Source organism: Pinus tabuliformis, chromosome 2_1 (assembly GCF_031772625.1).
Source record: "Pinus tabuliformis cultivar Carrire ecotype Pingquan chromosome 2_1, CPIR1, whole genome shotgun sequence".
Taxonomy (NCBI): Eukaryota; Viridiplantae; Streptophyta; class Pinopsida; order Pinales; family Pinaceae; genus Pinus; species Pinus tabuliformis.
Window position 1 is genome coordinate 881,120,981 of NC_142299.1, and position 17,540 is coordinate 881,138,520.

Consider the following 17,540-nt stretch of genomic DNA (forward strand, 5'->3'; position numbering starts at 1 on the left):
GCATGAAAAACTTAGGGATCCTCTTCAAACAGCTAAAAACATAGATAACTAAACAAACCCTAGGTAGAGCACTTCACTTTCAATGTATTCTACCTTTATCCTTGTTTGATTTAGTTAAGATGAAATAAAGAGAGATAATGGCATACATAAAACACATATAAACTTGCAATTACATAAGGAAACACAATACAAAAGTAAGATGCCACAAGAATCCCATAAAGTGCTGCAAACCATGGTCTATTCCTTTGCCAAACTGCTAAAATGAGTATACAATGAAGCTCCAAGCTTTCCCAAAAGTCCAACCATGCTAATGACTGAAAAATTACAATATATAGGCAACCAAAAACTAATCCTAGCCTCTAGGGGTTGAGCTCATAATTTTAGGAGCTGTTCCAACAAAGTCTGCACTGAGAACTAAAAAGTAGGCAGTGGAACAGCTTGCCTCTAAAAACTAGGAAACTAATTCATTCAGTTGCAAACTACCTTTTGATGGATGAATCTACCTCTATAAGTGAAAATTTAGCATAATTACATCAAAATCCATCATGTCACATTAAATTACATCATTATTTTGACAATTATAAGGAGAAAAGTCAAACTGTGAAGAAACTAGGTGAAAAATTGAGTTTTTTTGGCCAAAATGAGCAAAATTCCTCCAATGCGTTGCGCTGATTTCCCTATGCATAGCGCCTTTTTGCAGCTGATTTTGGAGGCCTTCCCGGTGTCCAAATTTTCTCCAAGTGGACTTGTTGGAAAGGCATTCCTGTCTACTTTCCAGAACAAGTGGAATTTCTGAATTTGGCCTCCATTTGCCCCTCCAAAACTGAGTTCTCCCAACATTGCTTCCTGTGTGTCCAAAAAGGGGCAGAAAGGTCATTTTTGAGGTGTTTTTGACCTTTTTGGAAGCTCAAAACCTGTCAAAATTTCTTGGCCATTTGTGGGCATGCATATTTTTCCATGAAAAATCCAAAAATTCTGAGTTTTCCTCAAAAGAATGTCCCCATCAAAAGCGCGCACCAGGTGGTGTAGCGCATCAGGCAGAAAAGCCTATTTTTTAATCCAAAAATTTCAAAATTGCAAAAGTGTCCCAAATTTCCTGAAATTTGGGCTGAGTGTCCTTCATCAAGATTTGTATTGGGCCAAGGAAGACTCAGCCAAGATCTGAAGTCTATCTTGCTCTTTTCACTTCCTCGATGCTTTCTTCAACTTGGCCTTCAAGTTCCTGATTCTTGCTTTGCACACTTTGTTTCTCGCCAAGTAGTGGTAGGCCATGTGCCTCAACATATTTTTCTCTCTATTGGCCTTCTCTAGCATCTTTTCCAAGTGGATATTCGCCCTCTCAAGCCAATATTCATGATCAGCATTGATTTCTTGTTCAAGTGATGTGAGCTTGACTTTCCTCCTCTTGGTAGCTTGCCGGTTTTCTCGTATGTTTTGTAGCTCCATAATGATTTGCTGATCCTCTAGATGTTTGTTTCTTTGCTCTAGATAATTAATGATCCACTTGGCTCTATCTAGGTTGAGAGACAAATGCTGAATGTCATCTTGCTGCTCCTGAATGATCTCTTTAAGCTTTGAGCTTTGTGAGCCCAAATCGGTGTCGTCATCCTGAATAAGAATGAAATCTGTCTCTTGCCCTCCTGAAGGCCCCTCATCATGTAATGGTTGCTTGCCCTTGTCCTGTACTTGCTCTGATGACGGAGGAAACGAGACCCCTTCCACCCCGGGTGGAGATAATACTCGTTTTGCCACTGCAAACAACCTTCTAGTGCCCTTTTGATAGGTGACAAACATTGGCACACTAGTGGTTTGTGTCTCATGAATCTCCTGCTGATGTGAAGGTCCTCCTGTCTCATATAAAACTGCTGGGGGTACTTGAGGACCTATAAAGACGTCATGTGAAATGAAATCCTCCCATGAGATGTTCTGTAAACCAAGCTGATGCATGACCACAATTTTGATTAGTGCGAAATGATATATACTATTTAACTGCTACTGACTAGGCTTCCTATGCACTAAGGTGGTCATATTCTCAATGTTTTGGAAAATAAAATAGGGGAGATTCATCATTCTCACCCTAGTGAAGTGCATCAACAATCTGATGTGATAGGCATATAGGCGAGAAAACCGGCCCTCACAGCTGAAATATTTAATTATGAGTTTCATCAAGGGAGCATATGCGTCCTTCAGATATCTAAAGGGAAAAAATCTACTGAGATGCCTCTGATAACCAGCCTTGATGTAAGGCTCATAATGCTCTCTATCAATCTACTGCCTTTTATTCCACTGCTCACCAACATTTGGAATGCCAGTTGCTTGAGAAATAGTCTTGGGTGTCAAGGTGAATGTCACACCTACCAAATTGACTTGACCATTATGAAGATGGAGCACAAATAATCTGGCCAACTCATGATGGTGCTAGACTCTCTCTTCCAACTCACAGAACTGATAACAAGATTGGTGTTGAAAGCATGTGACAGCAAGAGGACAGGCCAGCAGCTCGACATGTGAAGCAGGCTCTTCTCGTACATGTTTACCAACCTTGTGAGGTCTCCTTGGTGCATGCATTTCTCTAGAAGAATCACTAAGTTTCTTCAATCATAGGAAGGATCTAAATCCATGTTTGCCAATGTTTGAGTTTTCTTGATGAGTATGAAGAGATTTATGGTGTATTTAGGTTTTTGCTGTCAAGGATGAGAATGTATGAGGGACTGTGGAGGGAAAGTGTATGAGGGGTTTTGGGAATGTTTTTCACAGGATTTTAGGGAATAGAAGGGTTTAGGGAATAGTATCTAAGCTTTGGGGCAAAAGTTAGGGTTTGGGAATTTTTAACTAAGGTTTGGGATAGTGGATTAGGGATTTAGAATTAGTAAACTTAGGGATATGGGGATTGGGGGAATGGTTTGATGAAAATGTAATGAGAGGGAGAAAATGAATGAGGGAATGAAAGAGTGAGGGAGTGAGAAATGGCTAGGAGTGGAGTTAGCAGAAAAAAACACAAGTTGTAAACCCTATGCAATTGCTTTTGACAAAAATTGCAAGGAGGTAGGGTTTTGTTTTTAACCTATTGAAACACCATAAACATTGATGGAAACTCATGCATTGGCAATATGGAGGTGTTAACTTACTTGTGGACTGAAGAATTTTAAATTTTAGAGCTTTTGAGGAAGATTTGAATGAATTTTAGGCTTTTTAGACCTATGCGCCGCACTGCCCCAATGCGTAGCGCCAGTTATAAAATTACACTGTAAATCATTGCCCAATGCGTAGCGTTGGATGAATGGGTAGCGCCTTTTTGCATAAAAATTTTGAAGGCCTTATAGGTGTCCAAATTGGGCATGGGATAGCGCGTTGGAAATATTATTGAGTCTACTTTCCAACCCAACTTGCATTTTACAATTTGGAGTTCAATTGCCCTGTCAAAAGTCAAATCTCCCAAGACTGGTCAAAATGTGCAAAATGAGGCTGCCTCAAGGTAGAGTGCTGTTGCAGTCAACGTTTGAAGGTCTTCCTCTACCTCAAATTGTGCTCATGATAGCTCATTGGAAATATCTTTGTGTATAGTTATCATTTGACTCATCAAGCAAGTCATTTGGCCAACCAAGCTAGGAGAAATCATGATTTTCCCAAGGTCACTTCAAAGGTGCATCAATTCTCCTGAGGCAACTGTATTTTTGACATTTCTCTAAAACCATGACACCTGTGTAAAAAGGGAAGGAGGTTTTTCTTCCTTGGTCTATTGTGGACAAAAAATCTCTCATTTTTCCCAAATGCATCTTTTCTTGCTCAGAAACATCATTGGAGTAAAACCTATCTCGATGTGTGGAACAAAGGATTTGTCGAAATGAAGTGAAATGAAGGGGATAAGGGGCTTCTAAATTCTTGAGAAAATTTTTGGAAGTAGGGAGGGATGTTAGGAATTAGGGGAAAATGGAATTTCAAATATTGAGTGAGGGGAAGAGGTCCAAAAGGGCAAAACAGATGCCTAGCCTAGAAAATTCTCAAGTTGTAGCAAGAAACTAGGGTTTGTGCGAAAATGAGGAATTTGAGGGATATCAGTGATGGGAAGTGTTTAATAAAGTACATTAGGGATAGGGGAAGGTGTATGAAAATTAGGATACAAGTTTTGCTGATGATTTGACCATCCAAGAGAAATTACCTTCAAAACCCTAGGAGAGGGAAATGAACCTTACCTAGGCAAAAATGAAGCATGAACAAGGTGTAAAATGACCCATTGGAACCCGACATAATGATGAAAACCCTCTGAATGATGGTACACTCAGCTGAATGGTGACATGGACTGACATTTGGACAACTTTGACAGGAGTAAAAGAAAACCCTAAACCTAATACCTAGTGACCAAATTTTACTTGAAGACTCACTGAAATGACAAAATTTGATTTTGACACCTTAAAATCACTTTGTAAGAGCATGTTTGATCACTGGAGGAAGGCTGCAAATACTGTCACTAACATTGGCTCCAATGTGGATGGTAGCTCCTTGGAGGTGCCAAGAACGGTAGATCTTTGGGAGAGTAGACAAGTGCTTTCATCCATTGGGCAATGGAGTCAAAAACGCAAGCTGAAATGCATGATTGAAAACTGACGACTTGATGACACAAACTCACTCTCACTCAACTAAAAACTAACTCGATACTTAAACACAACCGACAAACTAGAAATGGTGCTCAAAATAGAGCTTATTCATCAAAACCTACTCTAACTGTTCCATTGATTACCTGATCAAGTGAAATGAAACAACCAATGCAACCAAGTAAGTATTCTGGTTGCTATTTGAATTCTCTGCAAGTGCTCGCTTCTGAACAACAAGAGAGAACTACTGAAAGGCAACTCCCATGAAAACTTGTGAACAGATACGTTGAATACTATGGATTCTCTATCCCAATCCAAAAATACTGCATAAGGATATTGAAGTTCATGCACACTGGGACTTAGCTCATCCAATGGATTACTTTGCTTCTCCTCATACCATGAATGCAAACTTTCATCTGAGCTTTGTGACGAGACTCCTGCTGAAAATGACAAAGAAACTAGCTGTCAGGTCAAGTTTATACCAATACACATTTCAGGCTCACATGTAGTCAATGGAGAAGGACTTTGACTGCAGACCTCATCCAAAACATCAGCTATTGGATCATGAAAAACCTAAAAAGATTGCTGCAACCCATTTTCTATTGTTTCCGATGAGATTACATGATTTCCTATAGGCTGCTCATTTGAAGATAGAATTTGCATTTTACCCTTCAAAACCTGAAATGATTCAAAACAAAATGGTACGGAATCATCTTGCATCATTTGATCATATGTGCCAGCTTCCAAATCTTCATCTACAAATTGACAATCAAAGGCATTCGGGGGCTGCAACTCTAGATATGAAAAATCTTGAACAAGGTTTTCATTTCTCTCAAGATGGTCTAGATCAAGACTTATCGACAATTGACTTCTGATTGCATGAATGTTGTCTCTGATAAACTGAAACGAAGCAAAACAAAAAGGAAAAGACCCTTCACTTACTTCAAAATTTGCTGCACTTTCCTCCTCATTTCCATAGCTGATATGTATCGGTTGATCATTGTATTCGAGCTGCTGAAAGTGAACTTCCTCCTTCCAAAAACCAGCTGCTGATTTGTCTGCAAGATTAGCTTCTGTTTGGAGAACATAATCGTCCTCATACTGATCAAACTGAGGCAAATCATCAGTATAAAATACATCATCAAGCATATATGTCATATCAATAGATCTCTCTTCTCCAAGATGATCTATAAAACAATCATTATCAGATCTATGACAACTGGGATAAGAAAGAAGATGTTTTGGATCAGCAACTTGTTCTTCTTCAATCAACGAGCCATGGGCTTGAACATTATACTCATTCCTTGTGGTGATCCTTTGCATCATCTCTTCCACTGCACTTACCAAAATGTCAAGCTTTACCTCTAGAGATGTCGATTCCTCCAGATCTATGTTTTTCATCTCTTCTTCCTTCAACTTTGCCCTTTGGATCAAAAAATGAGCCTCTACATCTATTGCACTGTTCTGCATCTCTTCAAGTGTTGCAAGATTCCTTTCTCTTAGTTAAAACTCCATTTCCGGATCAAAGGCACCCGGGTAGTGCAAGAGAGCGGATCCAAGAGGAGGTCTTATATTAACCGGCATCGAATAATAAACTTGGTTAAATATGGCAGAAAATTGTTGTACTATCTCCCCTGGAAATCTTTTTAGCTAGTTATACTCTTCTATAATCAAGAAAGGGTTTTGTCTGACCACCCACCTGTTGAGGAAAACTTTGACGAACTGCTAGAAATCTGAGATGCTCGCATCAGGCAGGGTTTTGAACCAACTCTTGACTTTTCCTTGCAAAGAAAGAGCAAAAAGCCTAATTCTAACATCCTCTTCATCAACTTCAAAAAGGTCAAGAAAGGACTCAAAATTCAATACATGTCTCTCAGTAGTTATGTTGTCGCGTTCACCATCAAATCTTGGTAGATAAAGGTCATGATTTTTAGGGAAAGCATGGGATATAGGAGGTAAAATCAGAGGTTTGTATCAGTCTGGAATTTTACAAGGTATAGGGGTATGTACAGAAGGTATAAAATCAGTCTTGGTCTCTTGAAGCTCATCAGTTTGAAGATGGTCATCACAAGATTCATAGGAAGGGTCTTGATCAAGCTCAAAGGCATGCAAATCTTTGGTATTCACAATATTCAAAGGGAAAGAATCAAATGAAAGTCGAGGATCTTTTCTCAAATATAATATACTTTGCAAAGCCTTCTTGACATTCTCGAGAAAAGAGAAGAAATAATTTATGACAAAGAACAAAATTTCTTGGATGAAATTCCAACTTGAATACCTGATCTTTCCATATTGTCCTTTCATGTTTCTGCTGGTCAGGTTCATCCTCTAGTGGAGTCCTTGGATCTGATCTCGAAACTGATTTAGAGTCACCAGGTGAATGATTTCAGCCTTCCGATGTCTGATCATTGTCCACCATCAACAATCAGATCTGAACTTGATTACATTTTACTGAGGAAACCAGATGTTCAGTTCATAAACTAGACCGGAGATTGACTGAAGCAACATTCATCTACTTTCGCTAATGCAAAGCAAGAGCATTTCAAAGGGTACTTGGCTAACTTCAGGCTGCATCTATAGTCTACAAAGAAAAAAACAAAATTTTGTTCCCCAGTATGGTCGCCACTATGTTAGAGCCTAAATCTACCTCAGGCTGAGAAAGGCAGGATCTAGGGTAACATCAAACCACGCTTAACCTGGTAGCTAGCCCTACCATGTTAGGAGAGGGCTCCCTCCTTGTCAATCTCAAAAAATATGGCCAATAAAGCTTGAGATGACTAATGTAATGACTTATTTTAGGCTAGGTATGTGTACAGAGGTGATTAATTGAATTTAATATAGGTTTGCTGGCTCAATTGTGAAAGGCAGATTTGGGTGCGAGGAATGGACATAGTTTTGTAGAGATCTCTATGGGGCGAGGTAGGCAAATGGTTTGGTACTTTAAATTGAGTGAGATGGAGAGATTTTGGACAGGTGAAGAGTTGGATAGGGCATGAAAAACTTAGGGATCCTCTTCAAACAGCTGAAAACATGGATAACTAAACAAACCCTAGGTAGAGCACTGCACTTTCAATGTATTCTACCTTTATCCTTGCTTGATTTAGTTAAGATGAAATAAAGAGAGATAATGGAATACATAAAACACATATAAACTTGTAGTTATAGAAGGAAACACAATACCAAAGCAAGATGCCATAAGAATCCCATAAAGTGCTGCAAACCCTGGTCTATTCTTTTGCCAAACTGCTGAAATGAGTATACAATGAAGCTCCAAGCTTTCCCAAAAGTCCAACCATGCTAATGACTGAAAAATTACAAGATATAGGAAACCAACAAATAATCACAGCCTTTAGTGGTAGAGCTCATAAGTTTAGGAGCCGTTCCAACAAAGTCTAAACTGAGAACTAAAAAGTAGGCAGTGGAACAACTTGCCCCTAAAAACTAGGAAACTAATTCATTCAGTTGCAAACTACCTTTTGATGGATGAATCTACCTCTATAAGTGAAAATTTAGCATAATTACATCAAAATCCATCATGTCACATTAAATTACATCATGATTTTGAAAATTAGAAGGAGAAAAGTCAAACTGTGAAGAAAGTAGGCGAAAAGAAGAGTTTTTTGGCCAAAATGAGCAAAATTCCTCCAATGCGTCGCACTGATTTCCCTATGCATAGTGTATTTTTGCAGCTGATTTTGGAGGCCTTATTGATGTTCAAATTTGCTCCAAGTGGGTTTGTTGGAAAGGTCTACCTGTCTACCTTCCAGAACAATTGGAATTTCTAAATTTGGCTTCCATTTTCTCCTCCAAAACTGAGTTCTCCCAACACTACTTCCTGTGTGTCCAAAAAGGGGCAGAAAGGTCATTTTTGAGGTGTTTTTGACCTTTTTGGAAGCTCAAAACCTGTCAAAATTTCTTGGCCATTTGTGGGAATGCATATTTTTCCATGAAAAATCCAAAAATGCTGAGTTTTCCTCAAAAGGAGGTCCCCATCAAAAGCGCGCACCAGGTGGCACGACGCATCAGGAAGAAAACCTGTTTTTTAAGCCAAAAATTTCAAAATTGCAAAAAGTGTACCAAATTTCTTGAAATTTGTGCTGAGTGTCCTTAATCAAAGTTGTGTTGGGCCAAGGAAGCCTCAGCCAAGATCTGAAGTCTATCTTGCTCTTTTCGCTTCCTCGATGCTTTCTTCAACTTGGCCTTCAAGTTCCTGATTCTTGCCTTGCACACTTTGTTTCTCGCCAAGTAGTGGTAGGCCATGTGCCTCAACATATTTTTCTCTCTGTTGGCCTTCTCTAGCATCTTTTCCAAGTGGATATTTTCCCTCTCAAGCCAAGATTCATGATCAGCATTGATTTCTTGTTCAAGTGATGTGAGCTTGACTTTCCTCCTCTTGGCAGCTTGCTGGTTTTCTCGTATGTTTTGTAGCTCCATAATGGTTTTCTGATCCTCTAGATGTTTGTTTCTTTGCTCCAGATAATTAATGATCCACTTGGCTCTATCCAAGTTGAGAGACAAATGTTGAATGTCATCTTGTTGCTCGTGAAGGATCTCTCTAAGCTTTGAGCTTTGTGAGCCCAAATCGGTGTCGTCATCCTGAATAAGAATGAAATCTGTCTCCTGCCCTCCTGAAGGCCCCTCATCATGTAATGGTTGCTTGCATTTTTCCTGTACCTACTCTGCTGATGGAGGAAAAGAGACCCCTTCCACCCCGGGTGGAGATAATACTCGTTTTGTCACTGCAAAAAACCTTCTAGTGCCCTTTTGATAGGTGACAAACACTGGCACACTAGTGGTTTGTGTCTCATGAATCTCCTGCTAATGTGAACGTCCTCCTGTCTCATGAAAAACTACTATGGATACTTGAGGAACTATAAAGACCTCATGTGAAATGAAATCCTCCATGAGATGTTCTGTAAACCAAGCTGATGCATGACCACAATTTTGATTAGTGTGAAATGATATATACTATTTAATTGCTGCTGAGGAGGCTTCCTATGCACTAAGGTGGTCATATTCTCAATGTTTCAGAAAATAAAATAGGAGAGATTCATCATTCTCACCCTAGTGAAGTGCATCAACAATCTGATGTGATAGGCATATAGGCGAGAAAACCGGCCCTCACAGCTGAAATATTTAATTATGAGTTTCATCAAGGGAGCATATGTGTCCTTCAGATATCGGAAGGGAAAAACTCTACTGAGATGCCTCTGATAACCAGCCTTGATGTAAGGCTCATAATGCTCTCTATCAATCTACTGCCTTTTATTCCACTGCTCACCAACATTTGGAATGCCAGTTGCTTGAGAAATAGTCTTGGGTGTCAAGGTGAATGTCACACCTGCCAAAGTGACTTGACCATTATGAAGATGGAGCACAAACAATCTGGCCAACTCATGATTGTGCTAGACTCTCTTTTCCAACTCACAGAACTGATAATAAGATTGGTGTTGAAAGCATGTCACAGCAAGAGGACAGGCCAGCAGCTCGGCATGTGAAGTAGGATTTTCTCGTACATGTTTACCACCCTTGTGAGGTCTCCTTTGTGCATGAATTCCTCTAGAAGAATCATTGAGTGTCTTTGATCATAGGAAGGATCTGACTCCATTTTTGCCAATGTTTGAGTTTTCTTGATGAGTATGAAGAGATTTATGGTGTCTTTAGGGTTTGCTGTCAAGGATGAGAATGTATGAGGGACTATGGAGGGAAAGTGTATGAGGGGTTTTGGGAATGTTGTTGACAGGATTTTAGGGAATAGAAGGGTTTAGGGAATAGTATCTAAGCTTTGGGGCAGCATTTAGGGTTTGGGAATTTTTAACTAGGATTTGGGATAGTGGATAAGGGATTTAGAACTAGTAAACTTAGGGATATGGGGATTGGGGGAATGGTTTGATGAAAATGTAATGAGAGGGAGAAAATGAATGAGGGAATGAAAGAGTGAGGGAGTGACAAATGGCTAGGAGTGAAGTTAGCAGTAAAAATCACAAGTTGTAAACCCTATGCAATTGTTTTTGACAAAAATTGCAAGGAGGTAGGGTTTTGTTTTTAACCTATTGAAACACCATAAACACTGATGGAAACTCATACATTGGTAATATGGAGGTGTTAACTTACTTGTGGAATGAATAATTTGAAATTTTGGAGGTTTGTAGGAAGATTTGAATGGATTTTAGGCTTTTTAGACCTATGCACCGTGCTGCCCCAATGCATAGTGCCAGTTATAAAATTACACTGTAAATCACTGCCCAATGCGTAGTGTCGGATGAATGCGTATCACCTTTTCGCAGACATGTTTTGGAGGCCTTTCCGGTGTCCAAATTGGGCATGGGATAGCTCGTTGGAAAGATTATTGAGTATACTTTCCAACCCAATTGAATTTTTCAGTTTGGAGTTCATTTTTGCTGTCAAAAGTCAAATCTCTCAAGACTGGTCAAAATGTGAAAAATGAGGCTGCCTCAAGGCAAAGTGTTGTTGCAGTCAACGTTTGAAGGACTTCCTCAACCCCAAATTGAGTTCATGATAGCTCATTGGAAATATCTTTGTGTCTAGTTATCATTTGACTCATCAAGCAAGTCATTTTGCCAATCAAGCTAGGAAAAATCTTGATTTTCCCAAGGTCACTTTAGAGTTGCATCAATTCTCCTAAGGCAAATGTATTTTTGACATTTCTCTAAAACCATGACACCTGTGTAAAATTTGAATTAATTTTTGTTCCTTGGCCCATTTTGGACAAAAACCTCTCTCAGTTTTCCCAAATTCATCTTTTCTTGCTCAAAAACATCATTGGAGTAAAACCTATCCCGATGTGTGGAACAGGGGATTTGTCGAAATGAAGTGAAATGAAGGGGATAAGTGGCTTCTAAATTATTGAGAAAATTTTTGGAAGTAGGGAGGGATGTTAGGAAGTAGGGGAAAGTTGAATTTCAAAGATTGAGTGAGGGGAAGAGGTCCAAAAGGGAAAAACACAGGCCTAGCCTAAAAAATTCTCAAGTTGTAGCAAGAAACTAGGGTTTGTGCGAAAATGAGGAATTTGAGGGATATCAGTGATGGGAAGTGTTTAATAAGGTTCATTAAGGATATGGGAAGGCGTATGAGCATCAGGATACAAGTTTCGCTGATGATTTGACCATCCAAGAGAAATTACCTTCAAAACCCTAGGAGAGGGAAATGAACCTTACCTAGGCACAACTGAAGCATGAACAAGGTGTAAAATGACCCATTGGAACCTAACATGATGATGAAAACCCTCTGAATGATGGTACACTCTGCTGAATGGTGACATGGACTGAAATTTGGACAACTTTGACCGGAGTAAAAGCAAACCCTAGACCTAATACCTAGTGACCAAATTTTACTTGAAGACTCACTGAAATGACAAAATTTGATTTTGACACCTTAAAATCACTTTGTAAGAGCATGTTTGATCACTGGAGGAAGGTTGCAAAGACTGTCACTAACACCATCATACATGGATACCTTATTCTTCCTAGCAAGAAACCACAATACCACAATAACAGTAGTAGCAAAGAGATATAAAACACTTGCACACATGAACAAAACAAAGGTCATCCATACAAGATCTAAAAGAAATACACAGAAAAGAGAAAGGAGGCACTTCCCTAAGAAACGACACACAATTCAAATACTCTAGCATGGACCAATCAACAATAGGTAGGCACAGGTATGGTAACTTACTTAGCTCTTCCCTAGGTAGGATATGATGAAAAATGTGTAAATGTCGAAGAAAGGTATTTTTTTATAAGTTGGAGGCGGTCAATTAACTTGGTCAGCCTCAGCTTGTGATGAAAAAGTGATATTTTAGTCAGCATGCCATGTAAGGAGGTCACATCAGTGAGAATCAGTTGAAAGGGTGGTTAAATCAATTAAGAGGGAGTGGGTGATGATTACGAGGAGCAAGTGAATGATCACCAACAGTGGGCCAATGATCCAAATTAGGAAAACTCATACCACTGCCAGCCAACACAGTGCTCTGAGCCTTGACCATAAATAGCATAAAATCCCAAAATTTCATGCATTTTTCGCTCATTTCAAAATCAAGGAGATAGGGACCAACTTGGGAAGCCATCACAAAAGTCAAACCCTGCTTTGGAAATCCTACAGGAGGCAGCTACAAGAAACAACTACAAGAAGCACAAAAGGCTACAGGAAGCTACAAGAAACACTAAAATTCCATAGGAAGTCTGCAAGGGTGTGCCTAGGGTCAACTCAGTCCTCAATTGTCATAATCTTGGGCATTATAGTGAGAAGTAAGTGGTTTATCTCTCTTCTTTCCATGGTTTCCATAACTGATACACTATGTACTATCTTAGTAATTATAGTAAGCTTGCGAATTAAAAAGAGTTTTTGGCTATAAAAGTAAAAGAAAATTGTGGCTATAAGGATTTGTAGTAATTGGAGTCATCAACTAAAAGTTTAACACTTAGCTACCATGAAATTCGTACTGAAGCTATCCTAGGAAACTTATACACTTAGCTGAAACTAGAGAAGAAAATGGGAGGGGGATTCAATAGGAGAGAGCCCACAGATACATCAAGAATTCACCTTCATCCCCCTGTGGTAGAAATCTTTAGGAGTCATCACTGTTATGCTTCTTTGAGTTTCTCAAAGGATATGATGATGATATAACTTATGATTTTTCCTTGAAACTAAACCCTCAAGTAAGAGCAAGTGCTACCACTGTGGTGAGAGGGTTATCCAAGACCATCAATCTTGAGGTGATCAGCAGAGTGACAACACTTCCTCTAGGGGTCCAATGGAGAAAGGAAGACAGGGCCAACAACACCTTTGCTAAGAAAAATTTCTTCACTAGTGATGAGAGACAAATTGAAGACAAAAATGGGGTCAGAAGGGAGAGTCTTGCCTATACCTGGAATGAGGTAGCCTACCACATCCTTAAATTCATTTCTTATGAAGGGAGACTGAGTGTAGTCTATGGGTACCACTTCAGGTTGCTCCATGAATTGATATTTCAAACCAGGTTTCCCATAACCCAAAGACTAAGTGTGCCCTATTTTCTCCTACAATCAATCATAGACATGAGTCAGAAGGTGAAAGAGGAAAAGAAACAACAGTTAGCACACCATGGTCTCATCAAGTTGATAATAGAGGATGATTTGAGTAGATTAAAATCCCCTATCCTCTAGTCCACATTCAGAGATATGGACAGAGAATCCTTCCTTGAGACCCAAGTCCTTTCACTTGGGAAGAACCCAACGTCAAGTGCTGAAGAACAAGAAGAAGAATAACGAGAAGAAGAGGAAGGAGAAGAAGGAGGAGAAGAAGGAGGAGAAGAAGAAGAGGAAGAAATGAAAAAAATAGAGAAAGAAGAAAAGAAAGAAGAAGAGGAGGAGCAGCAGAAAGAGACCAACCTTGAGAAGACCACAACACTTGAATGGGAGGAGATACCCCCAGATTAGGGAAGGTTGTCTCCTAAACCCACTAAAAAGGAGGCAATTGCTGCCTTGGTTGCTTTGAGCACACCCATCAAATCCATGAAGAAAAGGAAGAGATAAACTCCCCTCTATTTCAAAACAACAAGAAGAAATATGATTAAGGGGAAGCCACAAGCTCCCACAAAAACCCATATTATAATTGAAGAATCGCCAAATAAATAGGAGGAGCTAGAATCCATGGGAATGAAGGTTGAGAAAGTCACATCACTAAGAGCAACCCCAAAGGCTACCATTACCTATGTCAGAAAGCCTGTCATCAGGTTAGCCTCATCTAAACAACCCAAGGCACCTGTAACACTCCAACAGAAAGGAAAAGGCCTACTGCAGGATCCCCAAACAATGCTAGAGGAAACACTGGCAGTACTACTGGAAAGGAAAAAAGTGCTACAGGAAGAGCAACAGGGGGAGAAAGGAAGCCAAGAAGAAACACCACAAGTACAAGAGGGGGAAACTTCTCTAAATACAGTTGAGGGAGATTCTACAGAGCTACAGGAGCCTAGCCCACAACCCAACTTGAGCTCCTACTACAAGTTCATTGAAGGAGGCATAGTGATCCCACAAAAACTTGTGATCCCTGTCTTCCTTGAACTTGAAAAAGAAAGAGGAAGGACACATCGATGGATGTATATTGCTAAATCTAAGAAAGTAAAAGATGTGGGCCTTGTGGAAGAAAAAATCCTAGATATGGGAAAGGAGTTGAGTGAGTTGAGAGATAGAGAATACACCTTGAGAACACAGCTTCAGGCAGAAAGCACATGCGTGAGGAGGAAATTACAAGAAAAGGAGACCCAATTGGCCAACATGGCAAACCTCTCCATGGAGGAACTTAAATGCAGACTACTATCCAAATCCTATGCAATTTGCCTCAAGGACTAATGGATGCAGTTCCAAATTAAGATATTAGCACAACATGGGACAATGTCATTGCAAGATTATAGACAATTCATCAATTTGTGTGACAAGAGCACCCTTGAAGACAAGGTCAAATTATCTAAATTCTACATGCACAACCTTGTGTTAACATACCTGAATGTTTGGGACCCCAATACAAAGTTGGGAAAATTGAAGCTGATGGCCCTTGCATCATAGATGAGTCATGAGGAGGCCAGGGCTAATGAGGTGAAGAGAATAGTAGAAAAAGAGGAAAAATAATCCCTCTACATCATGGCAAAGAAAATAAATTCAATGGTTGTAATCAGTGACCACAACATCGTTTCCACTGATGCTGAATTTGAACCAAGATACCTGGCTACATCCAAAGACTAGGCCATCTCCCATTTTGAGGACACTCTCAGACTATTGGGGACTAAGATCCAACAAGCATGCCAAAAAAGATGGGATAACCTACCACACAATCTCTAGATAAGGGAGTATCACTCTCGTGAGAGATTGAGAAATGCATTGGAGAGAACACCCTTGTATAAACAGACCATGCAAAGACTGAAGATAAATTAATTGGACTTAAGCTCAATCCACTTTTTTTATTTTGTTTGTTGGAAGGTAGGAAGGGAGAAGAGGAAAGAAAGAAGTGGGAAGAGATAGAGACAAATGTAGGGTTCTATCCCGAGGAAGAGACACCATCAACAAAAGCTTGGGATGTCAAAGAGGCCACCAGAGCTATGCAGGATATGGATATAGATTACTAGGTTGCTCAGAGGATGAGAAAGAGTTTCAGTAGGGGTGATGATGAGGCTCATCAATAGGTAAACTATATCGGTCACAATGCCACTCTCCAGCTTATTAAATTGTCTTTTCTCACATTTATTTAGAAATTTTATTATATTTTTCTTAGTGAGAAGAGGAAAAGTATGTTACTTTTTCATATGGCGTAATGTGCATTAAATACAAGAAATTGGAGTAATTTTGAGTTGACTTGAGTGCAGGGACTCAGAGTAGGAAAGAAAGAGATATTCTAGGAAGTGGTCTCCCTCCTTAACTCCTCAAATCAGTCGAAGATTCTCCCCCTCTATCTCATCAGCTCGGTGTCACTGGCAGCCAAGCAAGCCAAGTTCATTGGCAGCCAAGCTAGTGCCAGTCAAGGAAAAGTTATTCTAGAGTTAGGGAGTCAAGTATCCCTATTTTAGATAAAATGTGAAAAAAATTGAAAAGAAGGAGATGTAGCTCACAGGTGTGGCCTGCACCTGGAGACTACACTCACAAAACAGAGAGATCACTCTCGTACACTCTATTACCATCAATGAAAAGATTACATCATTAAATACAACTCTGGAAATCAGGAAGTTGCAACCACACTCCTAAACTCTAGGAACAAATCCTAAACTAAGGAGATACGTTACAACTATGTAACCATTTCTCCATTAATACAAAATAATATTAATTATTTTCAACTCCCCCCCTTAATGGAGAAAGGGTTCTCCTGAACTCCTAACATCCCTCTAAACAATTCAAATTTCACTCGTGCAAGAGGCTTTGTAAAAATATCAGCCACATTGTCACAAGTTTTACAATATTCAACAACAATTTCTTTTGACTGTATTTTCTCTCTAACAAAATGGAACTGAGTGTCTATATGTTTGGTGTTTTTGTGAAACACTGGATTGTATGCCAATTTAATGGTGCTCTGGTTGTCGCTTTTGATGGAAGTGGGATTCCTCTGTTCTTTTCCTGCATATTTGAGAAGCCTTCTCAACCAGATTGCTTCACACGTCGCTGCACACAATGCTTGATACTCAGCTTCACACGAAGACAAAGCTACGGTACTCTGCTTCTTGCTGCTCCATGCTATGACCCTGGATCCTATGTTAAATGCGTAACCTGTGATGGACCTCCGATCATCCAAGTTACCTGCCTAGTCTGAGTCTGAAAAACCTGCTAGAGTAACATCAAATGCGTCAGTGTATAAAATACCATAATTAACAGTACCATAAAGATACCTCAACATGCTTTTTGCTGCTACCCAGTGACTTTCAAGCGGTTTCGACATGAATTGGCTCAACACACTAACAGAGTATTCCAAGTCAGTTCTGGTTGTTGTAAGATATATCAAGCTACGAACCAGCTGTCTGTAGATTGTAGCATCAACCTCTTTAGTGCCATCGTCACTGCTCAACTTCAGATTCTGCTGCAAAGGTGTCGATGCTGATCTACACTGATCCATACCAAACTTTTCCAACAGATTTCTGGCATACTTCCCTTGGGTAAGAAAAGTTTGCCCAGTATCTCTGCATACTTCTAATACCAGACAGTAATGAAGGCTTCCGAGATCTTTCATCTCAAAAACTTGTGCCATAAGCCTTTTGATTCCTCTGATTAAATCATTTGCCTCTCCTGTTATAATCATGTCATCCACATACAAAGAAATCAAAATAATCTGCCCCTGATTATTGTACTTGGTATACAAATTTGGGTCATTTAAACTTCTATGAAAACCATGCTCTAAAAAGAAAGAATCAAACTTTTCGTACCAAGACCTGGGTGCTTGCTTTAAACCATATAAAGCCTTTTTCAATCTGCA